This window comes from Arachis hypogaea, chromosome 2 (genome assembly GCF_003086295.3).
Source record: "Arachis hypogaea cultivar Tifrunner chromosome 2, arahy.Tifrunner.gnm2.J5K5, whole genome shotgun sequence".
NCBI classification, from domain to species: Eukaryota; Viridiplantae; Streptophyta; class Magnoliopsida; order Fabales; family Fabaceae; genus Arachis; species Arachis hypogaea.
Genome location: NC_092037.1, coordinates 16,350,207 through 16,361,649, shown reverse-complemented (window position 1 = coordinate 16,361,649; position 11,443 = coordinate 16,350,207). Strand labels below are relative to the sequence as shown.

General features: G+C 37.5%; 1 non-coding gene across 1 annotated transcript; it reads right to left on the bottom strand.

The window, feature by feature from the left end:
• Positions 1–2,199: 2,199 nt before the first annotated feature.
• Positions 2,200–2,303, bottom strand: LOC112767434 (small nucleolar RNA R71). The gene has a single exon (XR_003184904.1). It is a non-coding gene; the product is annotated as a small nucleolar RNA R71 (small nucleolar RNA).
• Positions 2,304–11,443: the final 9,140 nt, after the last annotated feature.

Below are 11,443 nucleotides of genomic sequence, written 5' to 3'. Positions count from 1 at the left end.
TTTATTACTTGGACGACCCAGTACACTTGCTGGTTAGTTGAATGGAGTTGTGAAACTAAACAATGCCTTAAGAGTATACATATGCTAAATCTCAAAAGATAGTAATCACAATTTCGTCCACCAAGTTCTTGGCGCCGTTGCCGGGGATTGTTCGAGTATGGACAACTGACGGTTCATCTTGTTGCTCAGATTAGGTAATTTTCTTTTCAAAAATCTTTTTCAAAATTTTTCTTTCCTTTTTCGTTTTCCAAAAATGTTTTTCGAAAAAATCAATAAAAATACAAAAAAAAAATTAGAAAATTATAAAAATAAAAAAAAATTTATTTTGTGTTTCTTGTTTGAGTCTTGTGTTAATTCTAAAGTTTGGTGTCAATTGCATGCTTTAAAAATTTTTTCTTGCATTTTTCGAAAATCTCATGCATTCATAGTGTTCTTCATGATCTTCAAGTTGTTCTTGACAAGTCTTCTTGTTTGATCTTGATGATTTCTTGTTTTGTGTCTTTTCTTGTTTTTCATGTGCATCTTTGCATTCATATTTTTCATGCATTAAAGATTTCTTGCATGTTTTCTTTGCATTAAAAATTTTTCAAAAATATGTTCTTGATGTTCATTATGATCTTCAAAGTGTTCTTGGTGTTCATCTTGACATTCATAGCATTCTTGCATGCATTCATTGTTTTGATCCAAAATTTTCATGTTTTGGGTCATTTTTGTGTTTTTCTTTAAAAATTCAAAAATAAAAAAATATCTTTTCCTTATTTCCCTCCAAAATTTCGAAATTTTGGGTTGACTTGGTCAAAAAAATTTTAAAATTAGTTGTTTCTTACAAGTCAAGTCAAAATTTCAATTTTAAAAATCTTATCTTTTCAAAATCTTTTTCAAAAATCATATCTTTTTCATTTTCTTTTTTTTTTTTATTTTCGAAAATTTTAAAAATTATTTTTCGAAAATCTTTTTTCTTATCTTTACATCAAATTTTCGAAAATTAGCTAACAATTAATGTGATTGGTTCAAAAATTTGAAGTTTGTTACTTTCTTGTTAAGAAAGGTTCAATCTTTAAGTTCTAGAATCTTATCTTGTAGTTTCTTGTTAGTTAAGTCTTTTTAAAAATTAAATCTTTTTCAAAATATCTTTTTATTAAAATTTTTATCTTATCTTTTTATCTTTTATCTTATCTTTTTCAAAAATTTTATCTTTTTCAAAATTTGATTTCAAAATATCTTATCTAACTTCTTATCTTCTTATCTTTTTCAAAATTTGATTTCAAATATTTTTCAATCAACTAACTAACTTTTTGTTTGTTTCTTATCTTTTTCAAAACCACCTAACTACTTATCCTTCTCTAATTTTCGAAAATTCTCCCTCTCTTTTTCAAAAATTCTTTTTGTTTTAAATTTTAATTTTAATTATATTTTATCTCTAATTTTCGAAAATCACTAACTCTTTTTCAAAAATTATTTTCGAAATTTTTCTTCTCTCTTCTTCTTCTATTTAATTATTTAATTACTAACACTTCTCTTCACCTCCCTTCATCTAAAAATCCGAATCTCCCTCTTCATTCTTCTACCTCTTTCTTCTTAGCTTCTACTAACATAAGGGAATCTCTATACTGTGACATAGAGGATCCCTCTTTCTTTTCTTGTTTTCTTCTCTTTCATATGAGCAGGAACAGGGAAAAGGGCACTCTTGTTGAAGTTGATCCAGAACCTGAAAGGACTCTGAAGAGAAAATTAAGAGAAGCTAAATTACAACAATCCAGAAATAACCTTTCAGAAATTTTCGAACAAGAGAAGGACATGGCAGCCGAAAATAATAATAATAATAATACAAGGAGAATGCTTGGTGACTTCACAAAGCCAACGTCCAAGTTTGATGGAAGAAGCATCTCCATTCCTGCCATTGGAGCCAATAACTTTGAGCTTAAGCCTCAACTAGTTGCCTTGATGCAACAAAACTGCAAGTTTTATGGACTTCCATCTGAAGATCCTTATCAGTTTTTAACTGAGTTCTTGCAGGTCTGTGATACTGTAAAGACGAATGGAGTTAATCCTGAAGTCTACAGACTCATGCTTTTCCCTTTTGCTGTAAGAGACAGAGCTAGAATATGGTTGGATTCACAACCTAAGGATAGCCTGGACTCCTGGGATAAGCTGGTCACTGCCTTCTTGGATAAATTCTTTCCTCCTCAAAAGCTGAGCAAGCTGAGAGTGGATGTTCAAACCTTCAAACAAAAAGATGGTGAATCCCTCTATGAAGCTTGGGAAAGATACAAGCAGTTGACCAAAAGATGTCCATCTGACATGTTTTCAGAATGGACCCTATTAGATATATTCTATTATGGTCTCTCTGAATTTTCGAAAATGTCACTGGACCACTCTGCAGGTGGATCTATTCACCTGAAGAAAACGCCTGAAGAGGCTCAAGAACTCATTGACATGGTTGCAAACAACCAGTTCATGTACACCTCTGAAAGGAATTCTGTGAATAATGGGATACCTCAGAAGAAAGGAGTTCTTGAAATTGATGCTCTGAATGCCATATTAGCTCAGAACAAAATATTGACCCAACAGGTCAACATAATCTCTCAAAATCTGAATGGATTGCAACATGCATCCAACAGTACTAGAGAGGTAGCTTCTGAAGAAGCTTATGATCCTGAGAACCCTGCCATGGCAGAGGTTAATTACATGGGTGAACCTTATGGAAACACCTATAACCCATCATGGAGAAATCATCCAAATTTCTCCTAGAAGGATCAACAAAAGCCTCAACAAGGCTTTAACAATGGTGGACGCAATAGGCTGAACAATAGTAAGCCATATCCATCATCTTCTCAGCAACAGACAGAGAATTCTGAACAAAACACTTCTAATTTAGCCAATATAGTCTCTGATCTGTCAAAGGCCACTTTCAGTTTCATGAATGAAACAAGATCCTCCATCAGAAATCTGGAGGCACAAGTAGGCCAGCTGAGTAAGAAAGTTATTGAAACTCCTCCCAGTACTCTCCCAAGCAATACAGAAGAAAATCCAAAAGGAGAGTGCAAGGCCATTGATTTAATCAAAGTGGCCGAATGCATAGGGGAGGAGGAGGACGAAAATCCTAGTGAGGAAGACCTCCTGGGGCGTCCTTCAAGCAAGAAGGAGTTTCCTATTAAAGATCCTGAGGAATCTGAGGCTCATACAGAGACCATAGAGATTCCACTAAACCTCCTTCTACCATTCATGAGCTCTGAAGACTATTCATCCTCTGAAGAGGATGAAGATGTGACTGGAGAGCAAATTGCTCAATACTTAGGAGCTATCATGAAGCTGAATGCCAAGTTGTTTGGTAATGAGACTTGGGAAAGTAAACCTCCCTTGCTCATTCATGAACTAGATACTTGGATTCAGAAAACTCTACCTCAAAAGAAACAAGATCCTGGCAAGTTCTTAATACCTTGCACCATTGGCACCATGAGCTTTGAAAAAGCTCTATGTGATCTTGGGTCAGGGATAAATCTGATGCCACTCTCTGTAATGGAGAAGCTAGGGATCAGTGAGGTACAACCTGCCTTGTTTTCATTACAATTGGCAGACAAGTCAGTGAGACAAGCTTATGGGATAGTAGAGGACGTTTTAGTAAAGGTTGAAGGCCTTTACATCCCTGCTGATTTCATAATCCTAGACACTAGGAAGGAAGATGATGAATGCATCATCCTAGGAAGACCTTTCCTAGCCACAGCAGAAGCTGTGATAGATGTCAACAGAGGAGAGTTAGTCCTTCAATTGATTGGGGACTACCTTGTGTTTAAAGCACATGGCCATCCCTCTGTGACAAAAGAGAGTAAGCATGAAGAGCTTCTCTCAGTTCAAGGTCAAGAAGAGCCCACACAGTCAAACTCTAAGTTTGGTGTTGTGAGGCCACAACCAAACTCTAAGTTTGGTGTTAAGACCCCATATCCAAACTCTAAGTTTGGTATTGGGATTATACAACATTGACCTGATCACCTTTTAGCTCCATGAGAGCCACTGTCAAGCTATTGACATTAAAGAAGCGCTTGTTGGGAGGCAACCCAATTTTATTTATCTAATTTTATTTTATTTTGTTTCTTTGTTATTTTTGTGTTTAATTAGGTACATGATCATGAGAAGTCACAAAAAAATCAAAAAAATTAAAAACAGAGTCAAAAACAGAAGAAAAATTTTTTTTTACCCTGGAGGACGCACGGGCTGGCGTTCAACGCCCAGAAGGTGCATCTGGCCGGCGTTCAACACCAGAACAGAGCACCATTCTGGCGCTGAACGCCAGAAACAAGCAACAACCCGGCGTTTAACGCCAGGATGGTGCACAGAGAGGACAAACTGGCACTGAACGCCAGAAACAAGCATGAAACTGGCGTTCAACGCCAGAAACATGCATTACATGGGCGTTTAACGCCCAGAACATGCACCAATGGGCGTTTGAACGCCAAAATGATGCATGAAGGCAATTTACACGCCTATATGGTGAAGGAATGGTATTTCTTTTCACCTCAGGATCTGTGGACCTCACAGGATCCCCACCTACCTCGCCCTCTCTCTTTCCATTCATGGTCATCCCTTCTATTCTTCATTCACCACCTACATCTATCCACTCTTCCCCATACACCCCACCTACCTTTATAATTCAACTTCTATTTCCCACCCACTCCCACCCATATAGCCGAATCCATCTCCCCTCACTCACCTCCATCTTCTTCTTCTTCTTTTCTTCTTTCTTTTCTTGCTCGAGGGCGAGCAATATTTTAAGTTTGGTGTGGTAAAAGCATAGCTTTTTTGCTTTTCCATTACCATTAATGGCACCTAAGGCCAGAGAAACCTCAAAGGGAAGACAAAAGCTTCCACCTCTGAGTCTTGGGAGATGGAAAAATATAAGCCGTCATAGCTCAGTGGTATAACATGTGGCTGCAAATCAAGAGATCCCTGAGATACCTCAGGGGATAAGTTGTCCTCCACACAACTATTGGGAGCAAATAATGTTAAAAACACCAAAATCACTAGGGATCATGCAACAGAAGCAAGGAAAAGACATAAAGAAGCTCAAAAAGCACCATTGGATCTTCAAGAAGGCGCCACCCTCACTCAGGTGGATTCATTCCTTGTTCTTTATTTCTTTCTGTTTTCGTTTTTAATATTGTGTTTATCTATGTTTTGTGTCTTTACTTCATGATCATTAGTATGTAACCATGCCTTAAAGATTATGAATAATTCCATTAGTCCTTCACTTATCTTAAAAAGAAAAATGTTTTAATTCAAAAGAACAAGAAGTACATAATTTTCGAAATTATTAGTGAATTTAATTTAATTATATTGATGTGGTGGCAATAATTTTTGTTTTCTGAATGAATGCTTGAACAGTGCATATTTTTTATCTTGTTGTTTATGGTGTTAAAATTGTTGGTTCTTGAAAGAATGATGAACAAAGAGAAATGTTATTGATGAACTGAAAAATTCATGAATTGATTCTTGAAGCAAGAGAAAGCAGTGAAAAAGTAAAGCTTGCGAAAAAAAAAATGGCGAAAAAAAAATAGAAAGAAAAAGAAGGAGCATTAGAAAAAGCCAATAGCCCTTAAAACCAAAAGGCAAGGGTAAAAAGGATCCAAGGCTTTGAGCATCAATGGATAGGCGGGCCCAAGGAAATTAAATCCAGGCCTAAGCGGCTAAATCAAGCTGTCCCTAACCATGTGCTTGTGTCATGAAGGTCCAAGTGAAAAGCTTGAGACTAAGTGGTTAAAGTCGTGATCCAAAAGAGTGTGCTTAAGAGCTCTGGACACCACTAACTGGGGACTTTAGCAAAGCTGAGTCACAATCTGAAAAGGTTCACCCAGTTATGTGTCTGTGGCATTTGTGTATCCGGTGGTAATACTGGAAAACAAAATGCTTAGGGCCAAGGCCAAGACTCATAAGTAGCTGTGTTCAAGAATCAACATGCTTAACTAGGAAAGTCAATAACACTATCTGAAATTCTAAGTTCCCAGAGACGCCAATCTCTCTAAACTACAAAGGAAAAAGTGAGATGCCAAAACTGTTCAGAAGCAAAAAGCTGCAAGTCCCGCTCATCTAATTAAATTAATATTCATTGATATTTTGGACTTTATAGTATATTCTCTTCTTTTTATCCTATTTGATTTTCAGTTGCTTGGGGACAAGCAACAATTTAAGTTTGGTGTTGTGATGAGCGGATAATTTATACGCTTTTTGGCATTGTTTTTATATAGTTTTTAGTAAGTTTAAGCTACTTTTAGGGATGTTTTCATTAGTTTTTATGTTAAATTCACATTTCTGGACTTTACTATGAGTTTGTGTGTTTTTCTGTGATTTCAGGTAAATTCTGACTGAAATTAAGGGATTTGAGCAAAACTCTGAAGAAGGCTGACAAAAGGACTGCTGATGCTGTTGGATTCTGACCTCCCTGCACTCGAAATGGATTTTCTGGAGCTACAGAACTCCAATTGGCGCGCTCTCAACGGCGTTGGAAAGTAGACATCCAGAGCTTTCCAGCAATATATAATAGTCCATACTTTATTCGAAGAATGACGACGTAACTTGGCGTTGAACGCCAAGTACACGCTGCTGTCTGGAGTTAAACGCCAGAAAAACGTCATGATCCGGAGTTGAACGCCCAAAACACGTCATAACCTGGAGTTTGACGCCAAGAAATGCCTTAGCTCATGGATTGATCAAGCTCAGCCCAAGCATACACCAAGTGGGCCCCGGAAGTGAATTTATACATCAATTACTTACTCATGTAAACCCTAGTAGCTAGTCTAGTATATATAGGACATTTATCTATTGTATTAGACATCTTTGATCTCAGTTTTGTTTTATTCTTCATCTTAGGGGATCATTGATCACGTTAGGGAGGCTGGCCATTCGGCCATGCCTGAACTCTTTGCTTATGTATTTTCAACGGTGGAGTTTCTGCACACCATAGATTAAGGGTGTGGAGCTCTGCTGTACCTCAAGTATTAATGAAGTTCTATTTTCTTTTATTCAAATCTCTTTTATTCTTATTCCAAGATATTCATTCGTACCCAAGAACATGATGAATGTTATGAGTCAGATTACCCTCATTATCATTCTCACTTATGAACGCGCGTGATTGACAACCACTTCCGTTCTACATGCAACAGAGCTTGAATGCGTATCTCTTAGATTCCCCCAACAGAATCTTCGTGGTATAAGCTAGATAGATGGCGGCATTTATGAGGATCCGGAAAGTTTCACCTTGTCTGTGGTATTCCGAGTAGGATCCTGGGAATCCGGAAAGTCTCACCTTGTCTGTGGTATTCCGAGTAGGATTCCGGTAATGAATGACTGTGACGTGCTTCAAACTTTAACCTGCTGGGCGTTAGTGACAGACGCAAAAGAGGGATTCTATTCCAGTAGGAGCGGGAACCAACCGGTGATTAGCCGTACTGTGACAGAGTGCGTGCATTAGTTTTCACTGCGAGGATGGGATGTAGCCATTAGCCATGGGTGATGCCTCCAGACTGGTTAGCTGTGCGAGTGACAGCCGCACAGGGTATTTTCCCGAGAGGAAGAAAGTAGCCACAGTTGATGGTGAACCCCTATACAAAGCTTGCCATGGAAAGGAGTAAGAAGGATTGAATAGAAGCAGTAGGAGAGCAGGCGTCCTTGAGCTCTACAGCATCTCCATCCCCTTATCTGAAATTCCCACCAATGAATCTGCATAAGTGTTCTATCCCTTTTATTGTTTATTTCCTTAACTTGCATATTTTCGAAAACCCATAAACAATTTTAATCTGCCTGACTGAGATTTACAAGGTGACCATAGCTTGCTTCATACCAACAATCTCTGTGGATTCGACCCTTACTCACGTAAGGTTTATTACTTGGACGACCCAGTACACTTGCTGGTTAGTTGAACGGAGTTGTGAAAATAAACAATGCCTTAAGAGTATACATATGCTAAAGCTCAAAAGATAGTAATCACAATTTCGTCCACCAGCAAGCATCACAAGTGATGTCTTTGTCAAACTTTATCAAAGGAAGACCTCTTACTAATTCTTTCTTTACAAGTTTGTTTATTTGGAACATACTTGCATGACCCAATCTCTTGTGCCATAACCACTTTTCAGATTCTTTAGAATGAAAACAAGCTACGTTTTGATCCTTTAGTTCATCAAGAGTAAGTCCATACACATTATTAACACGCTTGGCAACAAAAAGCACTTCATTGGTCTTTTCATTCACAACACAACATTCAACTCTTTTGAAAGTCGCTAGATATCCTAAATCACACAGCTGACTTATACTCAAAAGATTGTGCTTCAAACTGATAAACCCAATTTTGACGGTTTATCTTGTATTGATTTTAAGAGATTTTATGACCTTTTACCCACATCTATCCATTGAAATAGCATGATTTTGTATATTCTCCTTTAATTGTGCTTAAGAGTGAAAACATGCTTTTTAGGACTTAAAATAGCTAAATCTAATTCACCTTGATTCCATTAGATGCCTTGATATGTTTGTTAAGTGATTTAAGATTTAGGAGGCAAAGATTGGATCAAGGGAATGAAGAAAGAAGCATGAAAAGTTGGAGAACTCATGAAGAAATGAAAGAACCGGAAAGCTGTCAAGCCGACCTCTTCACACTTAAACGACTATAACTTGAGCTACAGAGGTCCAAATGATGCGGTTCTAGTTGGGTTAGAAAGCTAACATCTGGGGCTTCGAAACGATATAAGATTTGCCATAGTTGCTACACGTATGGTGGCGCGCACACGTATAGTACGCGCACGCGCCGTTGCTGCCACCTGGTTCACTTAAAACAAAACGTGGCCAGCGATTTTAGAAGCCTTGTGGGCCCAATCCAACTCATTTCTGATGCTATTTAAGCCAAGGATTGAAGGGGGAATGGAGATACTTTTCATACTTTCAATCATCTCATAGTTTAGTTTTAGAAGTAGTTTCTAGAGAGAGAAGCTCTCACTTCTCTCTAGGATTAGGATTAGGTTTAGTTCTTAGATCTAGATTTTAATTCATCTTCTTCTACTTCTATCTTCTCAATTCCTTGTTGTTACATTCATTCTTCTTCCATTCTTTTATTGTAATTTCCTTTATGTTGTTCTTATACTTTGTTGTAGATCTATTTTTGTTCCTTCCATTTTCTTTCAATTCAACAAGAGGTAATTCATAATAATTGTTCTTCTTTTCTTTTCTATTGTTGATCTCTTGCCTTTGTAGTTAGATCTCTCTTTAATTCTTGCAATTTATGTTGTTTACTTTTATTGCCTTTTATGTGTTTGTTGAAATGCCTCTTCTAGATATAGTATAGATTTTGTTCCTCTTGGCCTAGGTAGAGTAATTAGTGACACTTGAGTTATCTAATTCCTTTGTTGATTGGTAATTGGAGAGATTGCTAATTGGTTTGGAGTGCACTAAAGCTAGTCTTTCCTTGGGAGTTGGCTAGGACTTGTGGCTCAAGTCAATTCATCCACTTGACCTTCCTTTATTTAGTAAGGGTTAACTAAGTGGTAGCAATGAACAATTCTCATCACAATTGAGAAGGATAACTAGGATAGGACTTCTAATTTTCATACCTTGCCAAGAGCCTTTTATAGTTGTTAGTTTATTTTCATTGCCATTTACTTTCATGCCTCTTATCAAAACCCCAAAACAACTCAAACCAATAACAAGACACTTTATTGTAATTCCTAGGGAGAACGACCCGAGGTTTGAATACTTCGGTTTATAAAATTAGGGGTTTGTTACTTGTGACAAACAATCTTTTGTATGAAAGGATTTTTTATTGGTTTGGAAACTATACTTTACAACGAGATTTCATTAGTGAAATTCTAAACCGTCAAAAATCCAATCATCAAAATGGCACCGTTGCCGGGGAATTGCAATGGTGTTATGTTATTGGTTATTGTATATATGTGAATATTGTGAATAGCTTGATTTTTTTTGGATTGCTTGCTAGTTAGGACTTTGTTTCATTATTTCTTAGTAGTTTTTGTTTTTATTTTTTCTTTTCACTATGAATTCTCATTTTGGCTATGAGTGTAATTACAATTATGTTGTAGGGAGTGGAGATTACAATGAAGATGTGTATCAAGGATGGAACAATCAAAGGTGGGAGGAACCATATGCATATAATCAATCTTCATGGCAATAACCTCCACCAATGCACTATGAAGAAGAGCCATTCTATGATGCATATCAATCCAATGGCTATGGTGAATCTCTTTGTGACTTTCAAGAACCACCACCATATGCCTATGATCCACATCCTCAACATAACTCTCAACCATACTCACAAGCCCCTTCTTACCAACCACCTTCATATGACCCTAATCCATATCCATCCTACCAACAACCATATGAGCCATATGAACCACATATAGAGCCACCACAATTCCAACATCAACATTTTCAAAAGCCACCTCTCCCACATTATTACCAAGATGAACCACCTCCAATATGTGAAAATTTTCAACCACAAGATGAATTCTACCTTCCACCACAACCTCACATGGAAGAATACTCATATCCATTGAACCAAGAGCCATATGATCCCTATCATGATATCCAAGTGGAACAAGAGTCAAGGGATTGTCTCAAGGAAGCATTGGATCAATTTCAAGCAACCATGGAGTGTGTTGTGCAACAAGTGAAAAGAGTGGAAAATATTGAACCACCACAACTCTACCAAGAAGAACCACCTTCCTATTATGAACCCTTTTCCCAAAATGATGAATCCTTCCATCCACCCCAACCTCTAATGGATGAAACCCTTGGTGTTCTTGTTCAAGGGCAAGAAGAGATGAAAAGGGATGTGCAAAATTTCATGGCCGCCTTGGATGTGGTAACAAATCAATTAGCCTCCCAATGCTTGAACACTCAAGGAACTCCCATGGCTACATGTGGAGAATCGAATGAAGAACATAGCATGAAGGAGAGATTGGAAACCCCGGTAGGAAATGAGGGAAGTTGCTTTGTATTGGAACAATTGGAGGAAGCTTTAATTGTTGAAGACAAGGAAGAAGTGGTAGAAGACTTAGGAGATGCGGAGCCTCCATGGGAACATAGAGTTAAAGAAAACCCCTCCAAGATGATTGAAATTGATGCTAGGGAGGAAAGTGCACACCTTCTAAGGCATATTCCATATGAAGACTTGGATAGGATAGAGCAAGAATTGAGTTCCCATGGCAATGAAGAGCAAGCATTAAGTCTTAGTGGTGGAGAATCCTTTGAACTTGAAGAACCTTCTCCCGGTGCATTTGAAAATGTTGTGGAGGTAAACTTCTTTCACCCTCCTAATTCTAGTTTGATTAAGGGAAAAGGCTTAGATAGTATTAATGAACAAGGGATTGAATTAGAGAAATCTTGTGAAGAGGTGGAAGTCCTTAGAAATAGAAGGATGGGAGTGGAATACGCTTTGTCAAGATCG